Genomic DNA, 15496 nt, shown 5'->3' on the forward strand with positions numbered 1-15496 from the left:
GAAGTTAGGATGTCATGCAGATTGCGAGACCGTCTGAAGACTACCCGAGGTGGCAATGGAAAGATTACTTTAAGATGAGCACTCTGCGCTAGTATGTTGAAATGTTTTTTGAGAATTGAGGAAACGTTTGGCACCGATGCTGAGTGTGTTAGAACTAGATTACTTTGTGCCTGAACGGATGGTTGCTTTTTAGCGCTGAACAAATCCTTGCGATTCAGCGCATCGGCTCTTTTGACGGCATCCTCAACAATGCGGGGTGGGTATTCCTGCTGGATCAAAGATTCGCGGAGTTCTACGCAGTTTGCCTAAAAGTCTGACTGCTCAGAGCAAATTCTCTTAAAGCGGAGCGCCTGACTGCACGGTATACTGGTTTTCCAATGTTTTACATGTGAACTTTTGAAGTGAAGATAACGGTGCCTGTCTGTAGGTTTCCTGTAAAGCCTAGTGGTTAATTTGTTGTCAGAGATGCAAACTGTGACTTCCAGAAAGTTAACGGTAGAACGAGAGTATTCATGCAAAAACGAAATAGATTGGTGAACAGTGTTGAAATCAGCTATAAAAGATAAAAGTTCATTTTCACTATGAGGCCAAATAAAAAAAATGTCATCTATAAGTCGCTTATAATAAAGTGGCTTTAACGCGCGGTTTCTCATAAAATCATTTTCCAGAACAGACATGAAAAGGCTAGCGTAATTAGGTCCAATGCGAGTGCCCATTGATGTTCCACTTACTTGAAGGTAGTGGGAGCCATCAAATTCAAAATTATTAAGCTGTAAGATTAATTTCAGTAAGGTAGCTAATGTGTCACTTCCAATGGGCTTTTCATCAGATAATTCTTCGTACGCTTGAATTGCTGCCTGAATGCCATCGCTATGGGGTATATTGGTATACAGTGAAACCACATCTAATGTCACGAGCACGGAATTATCTGGTATCACGAGTTCATCAATGTCCAACAAAAAATGATTTGTGTCTTTGAGATAGGACGAAAATTTGCATGGAAGGCTACTGATTATTACGTCAACGTAGCGGGAAAGTTACTCCGTAACAGTGCCAATGCCCGAAACAATGGGGCGTCCAGGACAGTTTTCTTTATGTATTTTGGGCAGCAAGTAGAACCTGCCAGGGACGGGACTGAGCGGGACGAGGGAGCGTACTGCCTTGTCGCCTAATTGATTAGCTTTTACGAGATCGTTGACGGTATCTTGGACAACTGCTTTAAACTCTTCAGTGGGATCATATTTTATGTGCTTATAAAAAACCGGATTGTTAGGCTGTCTATGGGCTTCGCTTATATAATTCGTTTTATTCATTATAACAACGGCACCACCTTTGTCGGCTGGCTTTATCACGATATCACTGCGTTTTGCCAGTGATGAAATAGCTTTCCTTTCCTCAAATGAAATGTTTGATTTAAACGGCTTTTGCTTTTCGTAGGCTTTAAGCACGTCGCGTTGGACGGCTTCAATATACATATCTAGATATTTGTCACGTTGGGCCGGAGAGGTCCAACGGTTGTTGTTAAACCCAACTGGCTGCCTGTCTCTAGAGGACGGATGATCATGGAAATATTCTCGTAGGCGCATGTTACGTGAAAAATTCTCTAAATCCTTAGCCAATTGAAAATCGTCATATCCATCAGTGGCAGGACAAAAAGTAAGGCCCCGTGACAAGATGCGGAGTTCGTCCTTATTTAGACTTACATGCGAAAGGTTCACTACGTTGGTGGACGGCGGCGTGCTATTATACAGCTCAGGAAACGAGTTTGTCGGGACCGCCGTTATTACCCGTTTTGGGAACAACGAGCGGTCCACGCCGTCACGGAGCAACTTTTTACATTTCTTGTCGTAAATCTCACTTAGCTTCTCCACTTTATACCTTTCCAATTCGGCAATTTCATGCATACTGAGGTCAGCACTCGCGTACAGCTGTAGTTCCGTGTTTAGAGTCTTTTACAGCATGCTGGTAATGGTTTTGAACAGTGCGGGTAAGATCCAAAGAGGCTTTTGTAAGGATTTCATGCCATTGAGCGATATTTTTAGCGGACATATGACTTGTGGCTGCTTTTATGGAAATACACAGTCCCCTAGGTGCAACACGAGCCGCTAAATATGCACTGAGGGTTGAAACATGCAGTTCGTTTCGGATGCGCTTTTCCACGGTTTTTCTCAACTTTAAGAATGCATGGGAGGTATTCGCCTTTCTGGCACAAGGCTCACCTAGTCAGTTTGTCGCTTTGTTTTTCGGTCTCCGAGTCTTTCGGGGACTGGTCCGCGTAGCGTTTTGCGTTGCTGGTTGGGGTGGTCTAGGTCGTAGTCTGGTTCCTAGTGGACGCTGATTGGGTAGAGGGCCTGGTCGATTGGTTGGCGGGCTGGTTGGGGACATGGTAGCGGAAGCCAGCTGTTGCACTGAAGGGTTCAAGTCCGTTGTACCTTGCACGGGAGCAGGGAGGCTTAGGTGGTGGGTCGGTTGGTTCGATGACAGTCGAGTTCCTGGCGCAAGCGGCACTGGTGGCGAAAGTTGTGATGCGGTTGCAGTTAGGGCAGGGAATTTACTGAGACTAGGAAAGTTTGAGCCATTGCGCGGCTGGCTTGCTGACTGCCGAGAGCGCATTGGCTCTATCGGCAGGCAAGAAGCCGTGTCTTTCCAAAAAGAAGAAAACGCATTTGTACTTCCAAAATTCAGTCTCTGGAGATGCGTAGCTATTAACGCGACGCCCTCGAAGCTGGGATGGATGCCATCAGCAGCGAGAACGCGAGCGGAAGGCAACCATTCAAATCCATGGTCGATGAAGTACACGAAACTGGAACGCTGGCAGAAGTTTTGCAGTAGGCTATTGAAAATGCAGGCCTCGCGATTGCAGTGACGAACAAGTCCATCATTTCGCTGGCCATAATGACGATTCGTAGCTCTCCGCAAGACCAGGCTGGCGTACACACGAGTGATACCTGGTCGTTCCTTGGCTATGATGTCAAGCAGGTCACGGTAGTTTTCGAAGGTTACACGTCTGGTAGAAGAGGTGAAGTCGTTGGTACCCAGCGCTTTTGATGATTGCATGACTTCCATTCCTTAGAATAGGCTTGACAATTTGAAGCTTGTTATGCACTTGAGCCTGCCACTTTTCTTGCCATTTTGCCCTAAAGGCTGTCCGACAAATGTTGAAACAGTCTCTGAATGGTGCCCTTACTTCTATTTTTTGATAACCTGCTCTTGTTGCTACCCTGTCTGCCTTTTCGTTTCCTGGGATACCAACATGGCTCGGCACCCATACAAGCCGTATTGTCTTGCCGTTTTTCTCAGCTTTTTCTAGCTTCTGTAGAATGTCCCCGAAAAAAGGTTCGTTCTCCGACCTTAAATGTAGGGCTTTTAATGCGCTAAGTAAGTCAGTGTATATGACAGCTTTTTTGTGATTTCTTGATAAAATTCCTTCGAGAGCAATCAAAAGAGCATATACTTCTGCTGTGAAGATAGATACGAATTGTGGCAGTCTTATACATGTTTCTGAGTGTTTTGATATGACAGCACTTCCTTTATATTATTTTGTTTTTGATCCATCAGTGTAGTATTCAGAATGCATGTTATATTTTTTTTGTACAGCTAGGAAATCCTGCATAATTTTTTTCTGTGGAGTTTCCTTCTTCTTTAAATGGGTCAAATCAAGGGCAGTGCAGTGCGAAAAGTCCAACCATGGAGCCAGTCTTTCCGGCATTTGAAAAACGCTTAGTGCCTGATTCGGTACTTTGTAGTGTAGACATATTTCTTCAAAGCGCAGGAGAAGTGGTCTTATCGTGTGCGGTCTGTTGATGTATTGTATTCTGGTACCGATGTGAGAGACAATAGTTTGACATATGTGGCTTGGTTTCGATCTGGTTCTTAAAACATAGGATACAGTAAGTAGCGCTCTTCTTTGTTCTAGGCACGGCTCGTTGCTCTCAGCATATAAGCTCTCGACAGGTGAGGTTCTATACGCTCCAGTCGCCAAGCGTATTCCGTGATGATGCATTGGGTCAAGACGTTTGAGGTAAGATTTTCTGGCTGAACCGTAAATAACGCTGCCGTAGTCAAATATGCTGCGCACGATCGAGCGGTATATGCGTAATAAACAGACTCGATCGGCACCCCAGTGTTTCCACGATAGTATTTTCAGAATTTTGAGCACTTTGTTTGCTTTCTTTTTTGTGTAATCCATGTGGGAACTGAAGTTTAATTTCCTGTCAAAGACTAGGCCTAGAAACTTGTGTTCTGACTTGAGTGGCAGTACACTGTTGTTGATTTTAAGAACAGGGTCTGGATACAAGCCACGCTTTTATGAGAAAAGTAGGGTAACGGTTTTCTGGGTAAAAAAGCGAAAGCCATTTTGATCTGCCCCTTTGGTCAGTTTGTTGATGGTTAGCCGCAGCTGTCTTTCACATGTGGATATGCTTAAGGCCCGACATGCTATCTGAAGATCGTCAACATATAATGAGTGCATGATGGAGGGTGGGATTAATTCAATAACTGAATTCCTTTTGACTGTGAACAGTGTAGTGCTCAACACGCAACCCTGCGGCACACCATTTTCTTGGAGAAAAACTCGTGATAGTGTGGAGCCCAACTGTACCTGAAAGTTTCGGTTTGATAGAAAGTCAGAGAGGCGATTAAGCATTCTTCCGCGCATTCCGAGATTAGCCAGGTCTCTCAGTATACCGTGCCTCCACGTGGTGTCGTAGGCCTTCTCCAGGTCAAAAAACACTGCTAGGCAGTGTTGCCAATGTAAGAAGGACTCACGTAGTGTGTGTTCGAGACGGACAAGATGGTCTATTGTTGAATGGTCTTTCTTATACCCACACTGATGATCATCTAGTAGGTTGTCTATTTCAAGGGTGTATGTTGGTCTTCTGTTTATTACGCTTTCGTATAATTTTGCCATACAGCTTGTAAGTGCTATGGGCCTATAGCTACACGGTGAAGTGGGTGGTTTTCCAGTCTTTAGAAATGGCACTATGGTTGCCATTTTCCATTTTGTGGGCATTTTGCCAGTTTTCCAAATCACGTTAAAGAACTTCAATAATGCTTGCACCGCAGCTTGAGACAGGTGCGCGAGCATTGCGTAATGAATTCTTTCTGGACCGACTGCTGTCTTTTTACCCGCTAAAAGCACAATGCTTAACTCTTGGAGTGTCAAGGGAGCGTTGTACGGCTCATCTAGGCCACCGGTTACTGGTAGTTTTTGTTTTTCGGTTGACTGTTTGTATGCCAGGAAGGATGGCGTGTAATTAGCGGAACTGGATATAGTGTAAAAGTGTTCACCTAAAATCTTCGCCTGCTCCTCTAGAGATGTCTGTGTGCTTGGTCTGTAAGTATGGGTATTGCGTATGAGGAATAGTCACCGCTGAATTTTCTAACCTGGTTCAACATTTTCTTGGATGTGGTTGTGCTATTGATTGCAGATATGTACTTCTGCCCGGACAATTTTTCTGCATTTCTACGAATATATCGTGCTTTTGCTTTAACTTGTCTGAACGCAAGGAGGTTGTCACATGTGGGGTACTTACGAAAGTGGCACCATGCTTTATTTTGTAGTTTTATGGCTTTGGCACACTCACTGGTCCACCATGGTTTTAGCTTTCTTTTCACTAGTCCCGATGACTGGGAAATAGCTTGCTCTGCCGCAGACAGTATGCAATTGGTGAACTTGTCATTTATTTCGTCTACTGTTAGGTGTTCAGAGAACTCATCCTGTAGATTAGCTCTCTGTGTAAATGGAGGCCAGTGAAGCTTCCAGTGAAAGCTTGAAGTGAAAGCTTTGTGAAGCTTCCAACGCTGTGGTCGAGAGCGTATGATCGGAAGTGGTGATGTTATTTTTACAATCAACGGTAGATGGTCACTACCGTAAGGATTGTTTATTGTTTCCCATGTAAAATCAGCAAACAGAGAGCTAGAGCACAGTGCACTTTCCTCACATAATGAACTGTCCTCACATAATAGTTTTCAGTAAATTGGGGTATATTTTAGGTCTTTAGTTAATAACATATTTTGAAATGTTTTCCTGTGACCAAGCAAATTCGTCATAAATAGGTGTCGGCATAGCTGGAGGAATTTATAAACGAGATCACACGGTAGATTGATATGTACATTGTAGTAGCCTAATTCAAGATGTGTAATATCAGAAATAATAATAATGCATACCAAGCATTGGGAATTATCAAACACACATAGCGCTGCACTAGATATGTGTATGATGTGGCTTATACAGGAGGATGAGGGAAAGAATACATGCCCCGATTTTCAAGCATAAGCCAATACCTCATTCTATGGAAACTGCATGAGGGTAAATGTGCAGAGCAATGCCTTACGCAGTTACTCAATACTGCAGCACAAAGGGAACAAACATGCTTTCACACTGATATGAAATATTTGAGGCTGTAGGCTATTTACGAAAGAATGCAACATGCAATGGAGTGCACTCACTGAAGTAGATATGCTTACAAGTTTGCAAAGTTTTTTACATGGACTGTGTAGTCCCTCTGGCTATATGAGGGTCTCTGAAAATTTGAACGTCTCTTGTCAGGCTTTCCTTTGTTATGGGAGTCTATTGACACGTTGAGAGGGACGTTGCGTGAAAGCATTGCCTGGATCGTGAGATGACCATAGGCCTACCCATGGGACAGCGCAGCTTCAATCGCAGCAGTGGCAATAACGCCACCAATGAAGCTTCGGAAATTGCACTCAAGTTTCAGCTGCTCATCAATGGCAACAAGAACAGCAATAGTCACTCAAAGTGCACCATGGCAAACTGTGCCGCTGCCAGTGTGTCGCACTTAGAGTTCACCACAACTGCAACCTACACAGCCGCCACATTGCCAGTGTAAACACAAGGGTGGTTCATCACGTTTGCCCATGCGTGGTCAACGAAATGAACGATATGAGATCACGCCAGAGTAGATTTTGAACAACATTTATAAGAACAAGGAACTCGATCGACTTTCGCAACGACAAGCACAAAAGTACACACTTAAACTACCTAAGGTCTGCATGGTTACTGTGTAACCTACGTGGCTACACAATTGCTCACAGTTTGTTGAACCAGCATCTCGAGGAGGCGACAGTCCACGCACGGCTACGACCCTTGCCCGTAGCGAGCAGCAGCAGACAAGGCCTCCGTCAGGCGTCACGTTCGTAAATGGCTTTCAGATCTCTTACGTGGCGACGGCAATCCGAAACCCCTCGTCCCTGTCGCGCACGCCGACGTAGCAGGGGCCGCACCCGGTGTCGGTAACCCCGGACAGGTACAGCTGCTCCCGAACCTCGATCCCCAGGGAACAGGCAGGAGGTGCTCCTCAGACAGCGCCCTGGTCCGGCGTGTACCAGCTGGAGCCACTGTCAGGACCAGCAGGCGAGCACCAGGCCCTCTATTAGCACGCCACAAAAACCTCCAAGGACCTCCTGGAGGTTTTTGGAGAGCCTCCTTGCGAACCTCCTGGTACGGCGCGTCCTTCGGCTAGGTCTTGATTGGCTCTTTGCGCGTCCCCGCGCCTCTCTTCTTTTTTCTCTTGTGCCACCTGTCGCTGGCTCGGCTTCTTGATCATCCTTCCTTTCTACGTACGCCCGCACTAACATTACCAAATTTCACCAATGTTTCCACGCACACACATTTGCGGCACACAAAGTTCGTCCATGCATTACAGCCAGGTCCCTGTGACAGTTGGCAGCAGGAGCAGAGGAGAGGCTGTCATCAACAGCTGCCTCAAAAAAGTGAGCTGGATCAAGATCAATTGAACATCTTGCGAATATGGTGCCCTGGTAATGAAAACCGCCACCTTACCTGAAACAGTTTCCCAGATGAAGCACACCATTAGATAATTAACAGCCGCATCTTGGCCCCTGGTTCTCTATTTTTGCCACCAATATGAATACGTTAATAAAATTTAGCAAGCAGTAGTCATTTATCAAAGTGATATGAAATTCGTTTTGGGGAATGTTATAGTTTTTGAGTTAGAATCACTCGGCTGTGATTTCCGAACGAAATGGACACATGTTTCTCAATATTTATTTATTTATTTATTAGAATACCCTCAGGGCCCGTAGGGCATTACAGAGGGGGTGGGTACAACATATATAACACACAAGAAAAAAGACAAAATAAAGAAACAAGTATCAGATGCGCAAATCAGGAAGGCAACATAAGTCAACTAAAAATGTATAAGAATTCAAGCACATACAAGACAAAGATAGATAATGGAAACTGCGTATAGTTACAAGCATTGCTGAGAAATTGCAGTCTTGAATAACAAAGGGTCTGTTATTGATATTCTCCCATAAACTGCAACCTTCACATCCAAAAGTTGCAAGTTATAGGTGTGAAGAACGTAAAGTGATTAAAAGAAAGACAACTTGCATTATACAGAGGCTTAACCTCCAACCTTCGTATTGAAATATGGCAGGTTCAGTCAAAGTTGCAGGTCTAGTTTCTGCTGGATTCAAGTTGTGTTCCTTTTAGTGCCTTTTACATTCTTCACACGCACACGCACGCACGTGCGCACACACACACACACACACACACACACACACATATATATATATATATATATATATATATATATATATATATATATATATATATATATGCGAAAGTAGATGCGCTTTCACATAACAACTGTTTATTGTGCCGACGTTTCGACAGGAACCCTGTCTTTTTCGTGGCAATATATATATATATATATATATATATATATATATATATATATATATATATATATATATATTGCCACGTTCAATTTCCCAAGTTTTTGTTATCGTCCCAAAACACCACACGATTCTCATCAGTCCCGCGAAGAGCTCCTGTTTGACTCCTCGCATGAAGAAACGAACTTTTTTCTCCTCAGGCATGTCTGGGTCAGCGTGACGGAATAGTCGGGTCACTTCTTCTGTGAAAATGGCGACATTTTTATTTGGTAGCTTAACCCGGGTCTCTAATAAAGCAGCGGCCCTCTCTTTGCGAGCGACGCTCGCGAACGTATGCAGGAATGCGCCACAGAAAACATCCCATGTTCGGAGCGTGGACTCTCGATTTTCGAGCCAGGTCCTTGCGGTGTCTTCCAAATAGAAGAACACACGACGCAGATTTTCGTCATGGTCCCAGTGGTTGAGGGCGGCCACACGGTCGTATGTTTCTAGCCAGGACTCCGGGTCTTCGAACGATGACCCATGGAAAATTGGTGGTTCCCTGGGTTGATGCATGACCATCGTGGGCTGGGACGCTGCGGTTGTCATTTTCGCTGCAGTCGTAGTCATGGCCTTGGTCTTCCGCGCCTTGTCTTGTAGAAGCCCGTACTCCGGTGGTAGCCCTTGCTGTCGGCGGCTTGTTCGCTGCTCCTGGTTGGCGTCGGTGTCTTCTCCGCGACGTGGGCTGGGTTCACGGCTTGACGGGGGCGTCCGGTACATGAACGTATCCAGCACCTCCACCAGATGTCACGGGGTCGTGACGTGGCCGAAGACAGGAGACTTCGTGTTGGGATTTAACTGTTTATTTGGGCAAACCTGTGCCCGGTAAACGGAAAGTCCAATTACAGCAGCAGTCTCGCACAGATAGCAGTCTTGAATTGATAGCGGCGAACGGAGCGTCGGCCTTCGATCAACAACTCACAAGCGGCGAAGCGCGTCGGCATTTATACTCTTGCCGTCGAATGTTCTAGCGTTATCGCTGGTGGTGGCGTAGGTTCCAGAACAATCTGTACCATTCGCACAGTGGGCGTGATCTTATCGAAATGATCTACTACAGTCCGGAACCTTCTCGAAAACTGCAGGCGCGGTTTGCGCTGAGAATCGTGTGGTGTCTTGGGACGATAACAAAAACTTGGGAAATGGAACGTGGCAATATATATATATATATATATATATATATATATATATATATATATATATATATATATATATATATATATATATATATATATATATATATATATATATATATATATACATATGTATACATAGCTATTACTACAATGCACTTAGAGGAGTGCCATGCCAATAGAAATTTTGAAGGCAAGATAATAAGTGAGATCTATTTATCTCAACAAACACACATCTACGAAATACGAAAGCCAAATATAGCCTAGAATATGTTCAAAATCAATTTTGAAGTACGTGCCACATGGCTGCAGGTGTAGAGCCCATTGCAACAACACCAACAAGACCAGAGTGTAAACAAGCCCGCGGCACAATATCGTGTTGTACCCCTGACAATGGTATAGTGGGTAAGGCGTTTGGCGGCTGGGTCGCAGGATAGAATCCCGGCTACGTGTTGTCAGGATCCAACTAAATTCATGTAGCCTGACGCCACGGGAGATTACATCTGTTAACAAGACTACTTGTGTTTGACAACTGTACAGGAAGTATTCACATGGAGTCATCCACAAGGAGCACTAGCGCCACAGCCGCCATACTTGTGGTCACGTGCAGTCATCTTAATACCACGACCAAGGTGCTTGGCCCGAGTATATTATTGTAGATTTTTGTTTCCTCATCATTTAACAAGACATCGAAGTGTCATATGTCAGAACACTGACCAACGGCTATTTCGGCCACATGTAGGCACTCACAGGCCCACCTTGTACATCAGCTTAAAGAATACTCTATAGGATCTTGCAGTGCTTTTTAAGCACTGACGTGGCTCTGTAGCAGAATGCTCGAGTGCCCGGGTTCGAATTTCGCTTGATTTCCCCTTTTTAATTTGTTATCATTATATTATTTTAATTTGTTATTATTGTTTATTATTATTAGTTTTATTTATTGTTTATTTTATTTATTAATATTAACCTCACCAAGGTCGTGGGAATTTTCGTACTGCGCGCAACAGTTTTCAAGGCGAACCTAACGCGTCACAAGGGGCTTAAGGCTTTCGTCCTAATAAACGCGGAAATCAAACTACTGTCAGCGCAGCCAAAAGCCAGGCACAACGTATTAGTTAGCCCATAGCTTCAGCAAGATCAATTATTGAGCAGTTAACAGGCTCCCCTTATACATGGCATGCTTTGATGTCACTGAAACCACCATGTTGAGACACAAGTATGTGAAGACACATCATCTGCCATTTCACATAAAAGGGATTATAAAACGTTTTTTCAAAAGCGCTAACTGCATTTGTATTGAGATTCATGACCGTTTATTCACAACTATACCTCAATAAGTTCATTTAGTCGTTACATTCAATTCCCAGCTCGCGTTCTCCTCCAGTGCAGAACCGACGGTGCTTTAGGATGGCCAATGAGAAGCTTCTATTGCCGACAAAACATGGTGACCCAGTTACGTTTGCTGACCGAGCTTTGTGGCATCACATCGTCTCGATAGCACCACCGCAAAGTAGTCACCAACGTTGTTTCAACTTTGATAAGTTGTGCGGCACCGTATGACGACGCATGCGGTATGCACAGTGAGGACGAAGCCACCCAGAACACGCTGCAGAACGCAATCCAACGAAACCAGCAAGAAAAAGACTTAGATGTGGCACCAAGCGAGTGAAGGTAACACGTGATAGAGCGCAGATTTACTTGAAAGCAGAAATAAGCAGATCACTCGCTGTATTTCTATGGTATACACAGCTGAGAGCACGAGAATTGATGTTATTTTTTGGCTATGTTCTAGCTTTCTAAAACATCTGTCATTTTGGAGCAAACGAAGGCTACCGCTGTGTTAATAACATTTCTTGGCGTGACGTTCGACTGACGTCTCATGTTCAATGCCTAAGGAGGTAGGCAAGGCGCCGCGGGCATTTAGGAGCTCGAGAAATTCAAAAGGGCATGATTAATTATACAGACATACTTTGGGATCTGTATGTCTCATCTCTATTGAAGCAGGGTAATTTACTGTTGGGAAGCTTCATTTTCGTTTCCCAACCCTTTCAATATTATCAAAACATCTCATTCATCCTTCGTAGGACATGCAGACGTTCCGGCCACATCCTTTTCGCAGTGACGCCGCTCGTTCGCTGTCAGGCTCAATCGTGGAGTGTCAGTACATTCCGAAGCTGCATCCAAGATGTTGCGGCCGATATATCTATTGGCTGACACCCTAAACGCAATTAATGAAGCGTTTCCCATTAATTCTAGACTTAATGCTACAAAGTTTCCAAATATGAGTTTGCCTGATTATACTGTTTCGCTGCTCTTCTGAAACTTAGCTTGATAATTTTGTGATCACTATCAAGACTTCTGGAGCCACCTTCATCTATGTGCATTCCCCTGAGCTTATCATACATCATATGCGACATTAGTGCGTAATCTATCGTTTACTGCAGCCTTCCTACCTCCCATGTTATTTGCCCTTCACACTTCTCGGTACTGTTACACATGATGAAATCATGCCTTTCACACATATCCATGATCATTTTGCCTGTTGAGTCTCTATACCCATCTATATCTTCTATGTGCGCATTCATATCTCATAGTATAATTATCTCGCACTCTCCTCCTAATTCCGCAATGTCCTTTGATATACACTCCACCATTGCCTGATTTTTCTCTCTGGCCTTTGCTCCCGTCCACAAGTACACCGAACCAAGGAGTGTCATCTGCCCAGCTACTTTCCCTCTTAACCATAAATGTTCCATGCATCCCTGCTTGACTCTTTGCCAACCATTGCTCTTATGTATAAATGCACCCATTCAACCCCCCTTTTTGCTGCCTTCTGTTCTATTTCAATATTCCCATACGTAGTCCGGATTGCAGGGTGGTTGCACCAGGTCCCAAAGATGTGTCTCCACAGCCCCACATACCATCAGCTCCTCCTGCCTCAACTGCTGTTCTATCTCTTACCACTATAATCTATTCCTGCCACCCTGCATGCTAATATAGCCTACGTCTGACTGAGTTCGGCCCTTGTGCTTACATCCATTTCTTTTCTCACGGACTTCGTGTGGCTTGAATCTATGTGCCCCTTTAGGTCCGTCTTTGGCTACACTGTTGACTTCAAGGCTCTAGGTCCCCCTAAAAAAGCTATGGCTTAGCGACTCATTCTGTTACTGACCCTGCTGCCCGTCGCACCACTGTAGTGAATGCCATTCTGTGCAAAGGGGTGAGCGCCGGGCTTGTACACCTCTTGTTTAACTTCCATTACGGTGTATTCGAGTTGCCGGCTCAAACCCTTGATCAGACAATTGGCCTCCACTACCCTCCTTTCAATCCCACGAAGCTGCCTCCAGACCTCTGGGACTGTGCATATGGTCACATGCACACTCCCAGAGGCTTTTGGGAGATTACGCATCTCAACCTCTAGCTTTTTCTGAAGGTTCGGATCCTTGCCCTTCAACACATCATTGAGCCCAGCATGAATTATGACTAGATTTTCGCCGTCCATGCTGTTTTCTACAACCTCCTGAGCTTTGGCCAGTGCATACACCATGCTCTTCCCTGACTGTGCCTCCACCCTTACTCTCCCATCTTCCTTCACTGTCTTGAAGACGCCATCCCTAACCCTGGCCATGTTAGAGTCCCCCACCACTAGGACCCGTCTACGCTCCAATCGCTGGCTTCCTGTTTGTGATGGCGCCCCTGTTTGCTTCACTTGTTTCTCTCTCTGCAGTCTGTCCTGTGTTTCTGCCCTGCTTGAAGACTGCTGCGCCACCGATCTGTATGTTCTCGGAGCCTCCGTGCTTTGGCCAGACATTGCGGCATCCTGACCTCCCTTCTCACCTGTTCCTACTGCTTGTCGCCTTCTCCGCTACCGACGCCTTCCATCTCACACCTCTCGGGGCCGGGGAAAAGCGCCATTAGCTCCTTTAGCCGCTGCTCTAGCTCGGTCCGCCCTTCCCGTTCTTTTCGAAGGTCACCCTTCATTTGCTCTAATAGGCTGGCGGTAGCCTCCTCCCACTCACGCGATGCTCCGAGCTGTTTTTGGAGTTCTATCCTCTGCTCCCGTTCCGCCCTAAGCTCCCCCTGAAGACCCTTGATGCTAGCCTTCATGCGCTGCACGGCCGCCTTCAGTGCCTCGCACAGCCTGCACATGAAGCTCACCTTATGCGCATCGGCAAACTCGTGAATGCTGTCTCATCTAAGTAGCACCAGCGCTTCCATTCTTCGCACTGCATCAGCTCACTCTCGCTCGTGGTTTTCCTAGCCTCCTTAGCCATCACCCGCCCAACCATCGGACCGTGTGCCCGACAGGCCTACGTTCAATCCTAATCCCACTATCCAGCCGCCTCCGTTAACTCTGCTACCTCAACAACTGTTTAAAGCTGCCGCCTACACCACACACATACGTGTTCAATTTCGCTAGTAGGCTCTCACTAGGCCCCCTTCGTGTTCCGCTCTAGCTCTTTGACTAACCGGGCGCCCCGACCTTCTTCAAAACAGCTGCCTAGCCCGTTCACGTGGTCAACCTCACTACAACGTTGCCCGTGTCCCATACCTACAGTACTCGCAACGCTAAATATTATTTAGGAGAGAAAAATAATGGTGTTCACAAACACAAACTTATCTCTCAATGCGCGCAGCTTCGGCACCAACTGACCTTGCACAACCTTGCACGACCTTGAATCCGCAGAATAGGTCGAGCACGCGAAAACACGTCCGCACAGCTCGGAAGTAGGGCAAACGAAACAGGGGCAAACAGTATGGGTGGACGGAAGGATATGGCTGTACCCTTTAGATCGGGCGCCGTAATACTTCATGAACTAAAAGCTATATTTATTTTTTTCCTAAATAGTGAGGTTGAGATTTCGTACTTTGCAGTGAAGGGTTTCATTTTCACTTGTGCCTTGAATTTAGCCACGAATCAGATAACCTCGTTCTAGTTAACTCTATGCGCTTAATGTCTATTTCGCCCTCCCTGTCCCTAAACCCCAGTGCTGTGAAAAACTCTGCGCCATCATCCTGAACTATAGGGTGAAGGCCTTTACAGAACATTATCAAGTGTTTGGCAGTTTCCTCCTCGTTTCCACATGCATTGCATAACGTGTCTACCCCTTCGTATTTGGCCCGATATGTCTTGGTTCGCAATACTCCCGTCCTGGCCTCAAACAGTAGAGAACTACCCCGAGTATTATCATAGATCCTTTCCTTGGCACTTTCCTGCTTAAATGTTCGATAGATCTCTAGTGCGGACTTCTTAATCATGCTTATTCTCTACATATCGGTCTCAGCTTCCTTCACCTTCTTCTTAACCGATAATTCATTTTGGTTAGCCTCCCTGCTGTTTTCCAAGTATTTACCAGTCAATTTTCTGGTTCGCTTCCTCCATTTTGTATCGACATTTTTCATGTACAAGTAGCTGCATACCTTCGTAGTCCAACGCTCGTCCCCCGTTACTTTCAATGGCTTCTCAAATTTTATCTTGCTGCTAGCTTCCCTGCCCTCAAATGATGTCCATCCCATATAACCTTGTAATCCCTGATTTTTGTGTATTCCCGTGAGCCCCTAAGGCAAGCCTACCTATTCCACGTTGCTTAATTTCTAATCTTGCTTGAACTTCTGATATCATGCACAAGACTGCATTGCCGAACGTCAGGCCAGGAACCATG

This window comes from Rhipicephalus microplus, unplaced genomic scaffold, assembly GCF_043290135.1.
Source record: "Rhipicephalus microplus isolate Deutch F79 unplaced genomic scaffold, USDA_Rmic scaffold_13, whole genome shotgun sequence".
NCBI lineage: Eukaryota > Metazoa > Arthropoda > Arachnida > Ixodida > Ixodidae > Rhipicephalus > Rhipicephalus microplus.